This window comes from Somniosus microcephalus, unplaced genomic scaffold (assembly GCF_052327205.1).
Source record: "Somniosus microcephalus isolate GS21.2 unplaced genomic scaffold, FLI_Smic_1.0 unresolved_chr1, whole genome shotgun sequence".
Taxonomy (NCBI): domain Eukaryota; kingdom Metazoa; phylum Chordata; class Chondrichthyes; order Squaliformes; family Somniosidae; genus Somniosus; species Somniosus microcephalus.
Genome location: NW_028225179.1, coordinates 6,783,478 through 6,796,721, shown reverse-complemented (window position 1 = coordinate 6,796,721; position 13,244 = coordinate 6,783,478). Strand labels below are relative to the sequence as shown.

The 13,244-nt window shown below is 48.0% G+C and overlaps 1 pseudogene; it reads right to left on the bottom strand.

The window, feature by feature from the left end:
- The window catches only part of LOC147093363 (uncharacterized), a 58,533-nt pseudogene extending 48,548 nt beyond the window's left edge, over positions 1-9,985 (bottom strand).
- Positions 9,986-13,244: the final 3,259 nt, after the last annotated feature.

Genomic DNA, 13,244 nt, shown 5'->3' with positions numbered 1-13,244 from the left:
GGAGAGCGAGGGGAACCAGTGAGTGTAAACTGAACCCAGTCAGAGTCAGCACCTTCAGGGGAGGAGAGGGAGGGGAACCAGTGAGTGTGTAACCCAGCCAGAGTCAGCACTTTCAGGGGAGCAGAGGGCGGGGAACCAGTGAGTGTAGAACTGAACACAGCCAGAGTCAGCACATTCAGGGGAGGAGAGAGAGGGGAACCAGTGAGTGTAGAACTGAACCCAGCCAGAGTCAGTGCCTTCAGAGGAGCAGGGAGAGGGGAACCAATGAGTGTAGAACTGAACCCAGCCAGAGTCAGCACCTTCAGGGGAGGAGAGGGAGGGGAACCAGTGAGTGTAGAGCTGAACCCAGCCAGAGTCAGCACCTTCAGGGGAGGAGAGGGAGGGGAATCAGTGAGTGTAGAACTGAAACCAGCCAGAGTCAGCATCTTCAGGGGAGGAGAGCGAGGGGAACCAGTGAGTGTAAACTGAACCCAGTCAGAGTCAGCACCTTCAGGGGAGGAGAGGGAGGGGAACCAGTGAGTGTGTAACCCAGCCAGAGTCAGCACTTTCAGGGGAGCAGAGGGCGGGGAACCAGTGAGTGTAGAACTGAACACAGCCAGAGTCAGCACATTCAGGGGAGGAGAGGGATCAGTGAGTGTAGAACTGAACCCAGCCAGAGTCAGCACCTTCAGGTGAGGAGAGGGAGGAGAACCAATGAGTGTAGAACTGAACCCAGTCAGAGTCAGCACCTTCAGGGAGGAGAGGGAGGGGAACCAGTCAGTGTAGAACTGAAACCAGCCAGAGTCAGCACCTTCAGGGGAGGAGAGCGAGGGGAACCAGTGAGTGTAGAACTGAACACAGCCAGAGTCAGCACCTTCAGGGGAAGAGAGGGAGGGGAACCAGTGAGTGTAGAACTGAACCCAGCCAGATTCAGCACCTTCAGGGGGTAGAGCGAAGGGAACCAGTGAGTGTAGAACTGAACCCAGCCAGAGTCAGCACCTTCGGGGGAAGAGAAGGAGGGGAACCAGCGAGTGTAGAACTGAACCCAGCCAGAATCAGCACCTTCAGGGGGTAGAGCGAAGGGAACCAGTGAGTGTAGAACTGAACCCAGCCAGAGTCAGCACCTTCAGGGGAGGAGAGGGAGGGGAATCAGTGAGTGTAGAACTGAACCAAGCCAGAGTCAGCACCTTCAGGGGAGGAGAGGGAGGAGAACCAGTGAGTGTAGAACTGAACCCAGCAAGAGTCAGCACCTTCAGGGGAGGAGGGGAATCAGTGGGTGTAAATGGAAAGGTCGCAACAAACTTCCCTTAACTCCAACCCTCTGATTTCTGTTTTGTTGCCATCTTTCCATTCATTCTGCTGCCTTGCCCTTCACTCCACATGGCCTGACCTTGGTCATCTTGTCGATCTTACAGACTGTTTATGGATAGCAAGCTGGTCACATTACAGAAAACAGAGAGTAAGTGTTGGGAGTAGCTACTCAGACTGGCAAAAGGTGGGAATTGGTGTTCCACAGGGATTGGTGCTGGGATCACTGTTGTTCAGAAATGATTTGGACTCAGAAATCAGAAGTACAGTTTTAAAGTTTGTCGATAACACCAAATTGGGAGGTAGAATCAATACTGAGGAAGATCAAATGCAAGAAGACATCTATAAATTTCAGACTGGGCAGATAATTGGCAAATGAATTTCACTATAGATCAGTGTGAGGTGGTGTGTTAATGAATTTCACTGTAGATCAGTGTGTGGTGGTGTGTTAATGAATTTCACTATAGATCAGTGTGAGGTGGTGTGTTAATGAATTTCACTATAGGTCAGTGTGAGGTGGTGTGTTAATGAATTTCACTGTAGATCAGTGTGAGGTGGTGTGTTAATGAATTTCACTATAGATCAGTGTGAGGTGGTGTGTTAATGAATTTCACTATAGATCAGTGTGAGGTAGTGTGTTTTGGTGGCAAGAATAAGGAGGCCACACATTACTTGGACAAGGAGGGTGAAATTGGGTTGCTTTCCGCCTCCAGTGATATTCAGCGGGAGGTTAGCAGCGGCAGTAGCCGGTAGCGCCCCGCGGCACTGCACTGCCGGCAATGATGTGATCGCCATGTGCAGCACCCCGGCTGCAAACTTGGGTTGTGACCCCTGACCTAATGCCGGATGATGTGTCCGACAAGGTCAGGGGTCATTCCTGCAGCCGCAGCGGGGTCACTTAAAGGGCAGGTGTCGGGCGGCCACTTTTTATTTTGGCCGACTGTCAGCACCTGCCCCCTTCCCCTTTCTTCTTCGGGGTGTCAGCCACGATCGCTCAGCCCGGCGCTCCTCTTGATCCGACACCCCGCTCCCCGGTGGTCCAGCAGGCCCTGGTGTGCGCAGTGCTAGGCTCCTCCCCGTTAATCAGGGAGGGAGGTCTGCTATGACGCGGTGCTATGTGTTGACTGGCGTGACGCTGTTACACGAAGTGGCGGGAAATTCACTGGTAGCACCCCAAGAGGGAGGGGAGCACTTCCAGTAGCACCCCGCCTCCTGCCTGGGGCGGTACCACTGAAATTAATGTGCAGGGGCGCTAACTTTTTCAGGGGGCTAAAATTAGCCCCGGCGACGTTAGCAACCCAAAGGGGGCACCACCAAATTTCCCCCTAAGAGTCTAAATGGGCTGGAGGAGCAGAGGGATCCAGGGATACAGATACACAAATCACTAAAATTCGCAACACAGGTTAATAAGGCCATTAAAAAAAAAAGCACTGGGGTACATTCCTAAAGGAGCCTTCTCTTCCGTGCCTAGGAGCTCTGAACCATGGCAGAGAGCGGCTGGGACACATTTCTCACACGCTTCGAGATTAACCCGCACAGCAACTTTGCTGTCAGTGAAGAGAGGCATGAAAGACCAAAGTGCCGTTTGCCCCTCTCAGTGTGGCCCTGAAGGACTGTGTTGTATCCGTTTGTTAATAGAGACACTGAAGGCAGGAGCTGGTTTCACAGGTGTATACTGAACAAAGTCTGGAGGTGAACTAACTGATACAACACAATATACAGGCTTATATAGCCCGAGTGGCCACTACCGGCATTACAGTACACAGGGGGCTCTTAAAGGCACATACACTACAATTCCTCCCCTTTTAGCCAACCAGTACATAATATTTTAAGTAATCATTAATTACATGTTGCAAGAACAATAATCTACACATTGCTGCAGTTAATCAATTATAAGTCAGTCTCTCTAGAGGCTTCCTGACTCGGTCCGGATAATGCCTCAGCGGTGTAGTAGTTTCTGGTGGTGTAGTAGGTTCTTTTGGCAAGGCTGATTCGGCTTGAATGCCAGTGTCGGGTTCATCTGGTTCCAGTATCACCGGATCGGAGGTAGATACTATGGGTATCTCTACTTCATCATTAGGCGTATAGAGTTGTGGTGTAGGTTGTCCCTTTTTGGATGACTCTATGATCTGGTCAGCATGGTGCCTTATTATGCTTTCTCCAATGTTCACGGTATACATCAGCGGTCCTAGTCATGTGCAAATAGTTCCAGGCTGCCATTTCTCGGTACGGTAGTCCCGGGCCAAAACTTGTTGACCTATCTGGAAGGTTCTAGTTGGCCTTTCATTCATGCCTTGAAATTGCCGGTTCTCCACGTCCCTTCTGATGTTTGGCTTGATCAAATCCAGCCGGCATCTTAGGCTTCTATTGAAGAACATCATGGCGGGAGTTTGGTTTGTAACCATATGTGTTGCATTCCTGTATGCAAACAAGAAGTTATCTACCTTATGCTGAAGTTTTATGTCTTCATTACCCATGGCCTTTATGGCCTTCTTGAAGGTCTGGACAAACCTTTCAGCCAATCCATTGGTGGCGGGATGGTATGGGGCGGACGTGTAGTGCTTAACCCCTTTGTTTTTTAAGAACTTCCTGAATTCTTCGGACACAAATTGCGGTCCATTATCAGAACAGATCTGTTCAGGCAGCCCATTCCTGGCAAATATGGTCCTTAATACTGTGATGGTTTTTTCCATGGTGGTGGAGGACATCTTTATTACCTCCGGCCACTTGGAGTGTGCATCAACCGCAATTAAGAACATTGAGTCCATAAATGGACCAGCAAAGTCGATATGTACCCTTTGCCATGGAGATGAGGGCCACTCCCATGGATGTAGCGGGGCTTGTGGTGGAGCGTTTTGGACCTTCTGGCATCCTAGGCAGCTCTTGGTCATTTCTTCGATGTCTCCATCGATACCTGGCCAGCATACAAACACCCTGGCTAGGTTCTTCATTTTTACTCCACCCAGATGCCCCTCGTGAAGCTCCTTTAGCACTTTATCCTGGAGTTTGGGTGGAATCACCACTCTGGATCCACACATCAAGGTTCCTCGGCACACTGACAGCTGTTCTCTTCTTTGCGAGAATGCTGGCAACAGTGGTTCGCCATGTGCTGGCCATCCCTTCACTGTTAAATCATAGACTCGTGAGAGAGTCGGGTCATTTCTCGTTTCCCTTTCAATGGCAGAATTTGTTACTGGTAGACATTCGACTATGGTAGAGTGGAACATCTCCACTGGGTCTACTGTAGGTGCCTCTTCTACCGTTGGCAACGGTAGGCGCGATAAACCATCAGCATTCCCATGCTATTTTGATCCTTTGTATTCTGTCATATTGGTGTGCCCCTAGAAAAAGGGACCACCTGTGTAGCCTTTGCGCTGTCATAATGGGAACACCCTTTTTAGGGTTGAATATGGAGATGAGGGGTTGATGGTCAGTCAACAAGGTAAATTTTTGTCCGTGTAGGTAATGGTTGAATTTCTTCACTCCCCATACCAGGCTGACTGCTTCCCTGTCAATTTGGGCATAGTTACGCTCAGCTGAGTTGAATGAGCGTGACGCAAAAGCTATCGGCCATTCCAAGCCATCAGGGAATCTATGCGATAATACCGCTCCTACGCCATAAGGGGATGCATCACATGCCAGTCTGATTGGCAGTGATGGGTTGTAATGAGCCAAAACTTCCTTGGACGTGATTAAGTCTTTGCATTTATGGAAGGCACGTTTACAGTCTTCGCTCCATTTCCAAATTACTCCTGTTTGTAGCAGTTCATTAAGAGGGTGCAGAAGAGTTGATAAGTTTGGTAAAAATTTATGATAGTAATTTATTAATCCCGGGAATGACCTTAATTGTGAAACATTTTCAGGTGCTGGAGCTTTTATGACCGCTTCAATTTTTTCAGGTGACTTATGCAACCCTTCTTTATTAATTATGTGGCCACAATATGATATTTGATTCTGGAAAAATTCGCACTTGGGGCGATTTGCTCGTAGGCCCCGTTCTCTCAGCCAAGTGAGCACCTGCTCCAAATTGGCAAGGTGCTCGTTGTCGTTTTCTCCTGTTACAAGGATGTCGTCTAGGTAGCATTGAGTCCCCGGAATCCCTTGGAGGACTTGCTCCATAGCTCTTTGCCAGATAGCTGGAGCTGATGCTACTCCGAAAACCAGTCAATTATACTGGTACAGGCCTTTGTGTGTATTTATCGTGAGATACTTTCTAGAGGCCTCTTCAACCTCCATCTGTAGATATGCCTGTGCCAAGTCAATTTTGGTGAAACGTTTCCCTCCGGATAGTGAGGCGAAAATATCTTCTATCCTCAGAAGAGGATACTGTACCGTGTGAAGGAGCGGGTTTACAGTCACCTTGAAGTCTCCACAGATGCAAATTTTTCTCTGCTCTTCAGATTTATCATTATTCAACGTTTTCTTCATGACCGGGATGATGGGTGTTGCCCACTCGCTCCAATCTATCTTGGATAATACGCCTGCCTTTTCCAAATTCTCCAGCTCTGCCTCGACTGCTGGACGAATTGCGTATGGCACCGGCCTTGCCTTAAAAAACTTGGGAATTAACATAAGAACATAAGAAATAGGAGCAGGAATAGGCCAATCGGCCCCTCGAGCCAGCTCCGCCATTCAATAAGATCATGGCTGATCTGATCCTAACCGCCAATCCACTATCACAGAACCATCTCCTGAATCTAACAGAATTAGACACACGAAATAGGAGCAGGATCAGGCTACACGGCCCCTGGGCCTGCTCCGCTACCCACAGGGCCATGACCGATCCGAACCTAGACTCATGTCCACATTCCTGCCCGCTCCCCGTAACCCTTAATTCCCTTTACTTCTCGGAAACTATCTATTTCTGTTTTAAATTTATGTAATGATGTAGCTTCTACAGCTTTTTGGGGCAGCATATTCCATGGACCTACCACCCTCTGAGTGAAGTAGTTCCTCCTCATCTCAGTTTTGAAAGAGCAGCCCCTTATTCTAAGACTATGCCCCCTAGCATCTTCCACTTTTATTGAGGCGGTGATGCCTTTCAAGGTTCCTAGTTTCTCTTGAAACACTTCCTTGGCGTTGGCCAAGATGTCTTTTAATCGTTCAGGTATGACGTCATCATCACTTTTTTTCTTACTGGTCACCGTCAGTGCCTGAATGGAGTGCCAGTCTAAACGTATCTTCCTGATCCATTCACGTCCCAACAGCGGTGGACCACCATCTTGTAGAATGTATAAATACAACTTCTGTATTTCCTTGCCGTTGTATACAACAGGCACACTTATTTTTCCTTTGGGGGATACTTTCTGCCCCGTATATGTTTTCAAGATAATGGATGTGTCTTTTAAAGGTATATGCGGAAATAGCCGCTCGTAATCCCATCGATTTATGATGGTCAGAGCTGATCCTGTATCTAGCTCCATTTTAACTGGGGACCCTGCTATCATGAGGGTAACCCAAATGGTCTGGTAATCTTCTTTGGCAATTACATTATGTAATTTGAAACAGCTTAGTCTCTTGTTTCCGGAGTCGCTATCGCTCTTCTGGTCTTCGGAGCTACTGTCCGTCATCATTTATACCTTTCTGTACTTTTCTTTATTGATTTTTTTTTCCGGTCCGTGGATTTTTTTTGTCCAGATCGGCAAACCCATGCAATGTGTCCCATCTTTCCGCATTGCCTGCATGCTTTGTCCTTGAACCAGCAGTCCCTCTGGTCATGGGTGGATCTGCCGCAGCGATAACATCTCTCGAAACCCTGTGTCATTTCATGGGTGCCGAAGTCCTGTGTCTTTTGCTGTATCTCTGCAGCTCCTCTTGCGGCTGCTTTGTATGATACAGCCATACTGAAAGCCTTGTCCAGTGTCAAATCTTTCTCAGAAAGCAGCCTTTTCTGTGTTCCTTCACTTAGGAGACCGCAGACGAATTTGTCTCGAAGAGAATCTGCCAGTCCTGCCCCAAAATGGCAGTGCTTTGATAGCTTTCTTAATTTGGTGAGGTAATCAGCATTACTTTCATTCTTGTGCTGATTCCTCTTGAAGAATTTGAATCGTTCCGCTATCAGCAGCGGTGTTGGGTTTAAGTGCTCCTGTAGGGTATCAACAATTTCCTTAAAATTCTTGTCCTTTGGTTTGGCTGGAGTGATTAAGTTTTGTAACAGCCCGTATGTCTTTGCGCCCATTAGATTTAGAAGTACTGATGCCTTTTTATCATTTTCTATTCCATTTGCTGTGCAATATACCTCCACTCTTTCCACATATGTGGTCCAATCCTCTATATCATTATCAAAAGCATCAATATTGCCAGCCTTAGGCATCCTGGGAAAAAAATGGCGCATCCCGCGCTTTCCCGCCGCTGCTGCTGACAACGCTGTTTTCCGCGTTTAAAAAAAAAAAAATTATTTACAGGTGGAGACTCGTTCCCGCCGGACTCTGGGACTTTTCCCCCCCTCTGCTAGGTCCGAACACCGACCTGCTTTGCAGCGCCGGCCGTCTCCCGAGTGCTCCCCCCCCATCTGTTTCTGCTTGCCTCCGCCTTCGCTGCTTGGCCTCACCGCAGAGCCAGCCGATGGAGCCCCAGCCCGCCCAGGAAGGATTATTGCAGTACCTGCCACCAGCTCAGCTAGCTGGTGAAACCAGTTTTTTTTTCTTGCTTTTCTTCAACTTTGGACGTCTGAGGAATCGATGTCCTTGAGGTGCTGCCGAATTGCAGGTAAGTCAGTTTCCAATTCGTCGCCACTGTTGTATCCGTGTTAATAGAGACACTGAAGGCAGGAGTTGGTTTCACAGGTGTTTACTGAACAAAGTCTGGAGGTGAACTAACTGATACAACACAATATACAGGCTTATATAGCCTGAGTGGCCACTACCGGCATTACAGTACACAGGGGGCTCTTAAAGGCACATACACTACAGACTGTGTCCAGGCTGAAGTTCTGTGCCCGTCGTACGATCCTCCCCCAGATTGTCACGATCCTCCCCCAGATTGTTCTTTCTCAGCTCCAGCCAGGTGATGCTAAACACTCAGGTGGGAAAGACAAAAATCTGCAACAATGTGTTTAAAACAAAGTTGGTTTATTTGACATCTATCCAGAATATTAAACTCCAGCCCAGTTACAGGAGTTATTACCATCAGCAGAAACAATCCCCACCTGTCAGAATGAACATGGTTCAGTCCTGGATGTGATTAACAGCAGCAACAACAGCAGAATCCAAACCTGCAGTCACTTGTGAACTCGCTGGTGTGTCAGCAGGTGGGATGACTGAGTGAATCCCTTCCCACACTCAGGGCAGGTGAACGGCCTCTCCCCAGTGTGAATTCGCTGGTGTCTCAGCAGTTTGGATGACTGAGTGAATCCCTTCCCACACTCAGGGCAGGTGAATGGCCTCTCCCCAGTGTGAACTCGCTGGTGTATCAGCAGACTGGATGACTCAGTGAATCCCTTCCCACACATGGAGCAGGTGAACGGTCTCTCCCCAGTGTGCGTGCGCTGGTGTATAGTGAGCTTAGATGACTGCCTAAACCCAGTCCCACAGTGAGAGCACCTGAACGGTCTTGCGTCAGTATGAACACGTTGATGGCGTATCAGTTCCCCGGAACTTTTAAAGCACTTCCCACAGTCCGAGCAGTTAAAAGGTCTCTCATCAGTGTGAACTCGCTGGTGTGTCAGCAGGTGGGATGAATTAGTGAATCCCTTCCCACACTCAGGGCAGGTGAACGGCCTCTCCCCAGTGTGAACTCGCTGGTGATTCAGCAGGTTGGTTGACTGAGTGAATCCCTTCCCACACTCAGAGCAGGTGAACGGCCTCTCCCTAGAGTGAACTCGCTGGTGTCTCAGCAGGTAGGATGACTGAGTGAATCTCTTCCCACACATGGAGCAGGTGAACGGCCTCTCCCCGGTGTGAATGCGCAGGTGTGCACTGAGCTCAGATGACTGCCTGAACCCAGTCCCGCAATGAGGGCACCTGAACTGTCTCTCGGCAGTGTGAACTCGTTGATGGTGCATCAGTTCCCAGGAACTTTTATAGCACTTCCCACAGTCCGAGCATTTAAAAGGTCTCTCATCAGAGTGAACTCGCTGGTGTGTCAGGAGGTTGGATGACTGATTGAATCCCTTCCCACACTCAGAGCAGGTGAATGGCCTCTCCCCAGTGTGAACTCGCTGGTGTCTCAGCAGGTGGGATGACTGAGTGAATCCCTTCCCACACTCAGAGCAGGTGAACGGCCTCTCCCCAGTGTGAACTCGCTGGTGTGTCAGCAGGTGGGATGAATTAGTGAATCCCTTCCCACACTCAGAGCAGGTGAATGGCCTCTCCCCAGTGTGAACTCGCTGGTGTCTCAGCAGGTGGGATGACTGAGTGAATCCCTTCCCACACTCAGAGCAGGTGAACAGTCTCTCCCCAGTGTGAACTCGCTGGTGTGTCAGCAGGTGGGATGAATTAGTGAATCCCTTCCCACACTCAGAGCAGGTGAACGGTCTCTCCCCGGTGTGAATGCGCTTGTGTCTCGATAGGCCAGATGATTGGCTGAAGCCTCGTCCACACACAGAACACGTGTACAGTTTCTCCCCGCTGTGAACGGTGCTTTTTGCTTCCATGTTCAGAGGCCGGTGATAGTCAGATCCGATGAGTCGAGTGACTCTGTCAGATCTTGAAGTGATGTCTGGTTTGAGCTTACCATCTGTAAATCCTCCCCTTCCAGTGCCCTGTAAAATTAATTTAAAACAGGAAGTGTGAGAGACAACCCACAAGAAAACAAAGGCAGGTTGTGAAATTGAGCTCAGTGAATCTGGTCAATTGTGAGGCCGGCACTAGAAAAAAGTGACCATGAAAGCTGCCAGATTGTCATAAAAACCCAACTGGTTCACTAATGTCCTTCAGGGAAGGGAATCCACCACCTGGTCTGGGCCTACTCAAGACTCTGGCCTCTATGGGAGGAGAGAGAGAGAGAGGGAGAGAGAGGTGGGAGGGGGAGGGGGCGAAGGAAAGGAACTTTACACATCTGCAACTCGACCAGAACTTTGACAGAACATCCCAAACCCGCAACCTCCACCACCTAGAAGGACAAGGGCAGCTGTTGTATGGGAGCACCATCACCTCCAAGTTCCCCTCCAAGTCACACATCATCCTAACTCAGATATATTCCTCGTTGCTGGGTCATAATCCTGGAACTCCTTACCGAACAACATTGTGGGAATACCTTCACCACACGGACTGCAGTAGTTCAAGAAGGTGACTCGCCACCCCCTTCTCAACGGGAAACTGGGGATTGGCAATATTTGGTGCACTTGCGAGCGACGCCCACATCCCAAGAATGAATTAAAACAAATCTGTAGATGTAAACTGGATTAAAAGTCCGTACAGAAATACTTGTTCCTAAAACAATACTCTTTTACATTGTACGGACAGTGTCTGTTTAACAACCTAATCTCCCCTAGAATCCACCTCCCTTGACAGTCTCACATTGGAAAGTGTTGGGTCCTCCTGGGCTCAGAAGTACTGGTGGTTAAACCCAGCAGCTTCTCCTCCATCTCCACTCCAGCTCAAACTGAAGCATAGAAACATACAAACATAGAAACATAGAAGATAGGAGCAGGAGTAGGCCATTCAGCCCCTCTAGCCTGCTCCGCCATTCAATGCAATCATGGCTGATCATCAAAATTCAGTACCCGGTCCCTGCTTTCTCCCCATACCCCTTGATCCCTTTAGCCTTAAGAAATATATCCAACTCCTTCTTGTATATATTTAATGTATTGGTTCTACTGCCTTCTGTGGTAGAGAATTCCACAGGTTCACCACTCTCTGGGTGAAGAAATTCCTCCTAATTTCTGTCCTAAATGGCTTACCCCGTATCCTTAGACTGTGACCCCTGGTTCTGGACTCCCCGACCATCGGGAACATCCTTCCTGCATCTAGTCTGTCCAGTACTGTCAGAATTTTATAGGTTTCAATGAGATCCCCTCTCATTCTTCTAAACTCCAGTGAGTACAAGCCCAATTGTCCCAATCTCTCCTCATATGTCATTCCTGCCATCCCAGGTATCAGCCTGGTGAATCTTCGTTGAACTCCTTCCACGGCAAGAACATCCTTCCTCAGATAAGGCGACCAAAACTGCACACAATACTCATGATGTGGTCTCACCAAGGCCCTGTACAACTGCAGCAAGACATCCTTGTTCCTGTACTTAAACCCTCTCGCTACGAAGGCCAACATACCATTTGCCTTCTTAACCGCCTGCTGCACCTGCATGCTTACCTTCAGCGTCTGGTGCACAAGGACGCCCAGGTCTTGTTGCACTTCCCCTTCTCCCAATCTATTGCCATTCAGATAATAATATGCCTTCCTGTTTTTGCCACCAAAGTGGATAACCTCGCATTTATCCACATTATACTGCATCCGCCATGCTTCTGCCGAATCACCCAACCTGTCCAAATCATACTGGAGTTTTTCGGCATCCTCCTCACACACATCCACCCTGCTTTGTATTGTCTGCAAACTTGGAGATGTTACATCTAGTTCCCTCGTCTAGATCATTTATATATATTGTGAATAGCTGGGGTCCTAGGACCGATCCCTACAGTACCCCACTAGTCACTGCCTGCCACTCAGAAAAAGACCCATTTATTCCAACTCGTTGCTTCCTGTCTGCCAACCAGTTCTCTATCCAAGTCAGTACCTTGCCCCCAATCCCATGTGCCTTAATTTTACTCGCTAATCTCTTATAGGTACCTTATCGAAAGCCTTCTGAAAGTCCAAATTCAACACATTCACTGGTTCTCCCTTATCTATTCTACCAGTTACATCCTCAAAAAATTCCAGTAGATTAGTCAAGCATGATTTACCTTTTGTAAATCCATGTTGACTTTGTCTGATCCTGTCACTGTTTTCCAAGTGCTCTGCTATTACATCTTTTATAATAGACTCTAGCATTTTCCCCACTACCGATATAATTCCCCGTTTTCTCTCTACCACCTTTTTTGAATAGTGGGGTAATATTAGCTACCCTCCAACCCATGGGAACTGTTCCAGAGTCTATCGAATTTTGGAAGATGACCAGCAATGCATCTGCTATTTCTAGGGCTACTTCCTTAAGTACCCTAGGATGTCGATTATCAGGCCCTGGGGATTTATCAGCCTTCAATCCTGTCAATTTCCCTAACACCATTTCCCTACAAATACTGATTTCTTTCAGTTCCTCCCTCTCATTAGACCCTATGTTCCCCGACATCTCTGGGAGGTTATTTGTGTCCTCCTTTGTGAAGACAGAACCAAAGTATGTATTTAATTGGCTGCCATTTCTTTGTTCCCCATTATAAATTCCCCTGATTCTGACTGCAAGGGACCTACGCTTGACTTCACCAATCTTTTTCTCTTCACATATCTACAGTTAGTTTTTATGTTCCCTGAAAACCTACTCTCATATTCTATTTTCCCCATCTTAATTAATCCCTTTGTCCTCCTTTGCTGAATCCTAAACTGCTCCCAATCCTCAGGTTTACTACATTTTCTGGCCAATTTATATGTCCTCTCCTTGGATCTTATGCTATCCCTAATTTCCCTTGTTAGCCACGGTTGAGTCACCTTTTTTGTTTTATTTTTATGTGAAACAGGGATGAACAAATTCTGTAGTTCATCCATTCGGTCTTTGAATGTTTGCCATTGCCTATCCACCATCAACCCTTTGAGTAACATTCCCCAATCAATCCTACCCAACTCGCGCCTCAAACCATCGTAGTTTCCTTTATTTAAATTCAGGACCCTAGTCTCTGAGTCAACTACTTCACTCTCCATCTTAATGAAGAATTCTATCATATTATGATCGGTCTGACCCAAGGGGCCTCGCACAACAAGATCGCTAATTAATCCTTTCTCATTACATAATACCCAGTCTAAGATGGCCTGATCTCTGGTTGGTTCCTCGACATATTGGTCCAGGAAACCATCCCGTATACAGTCCAGGAA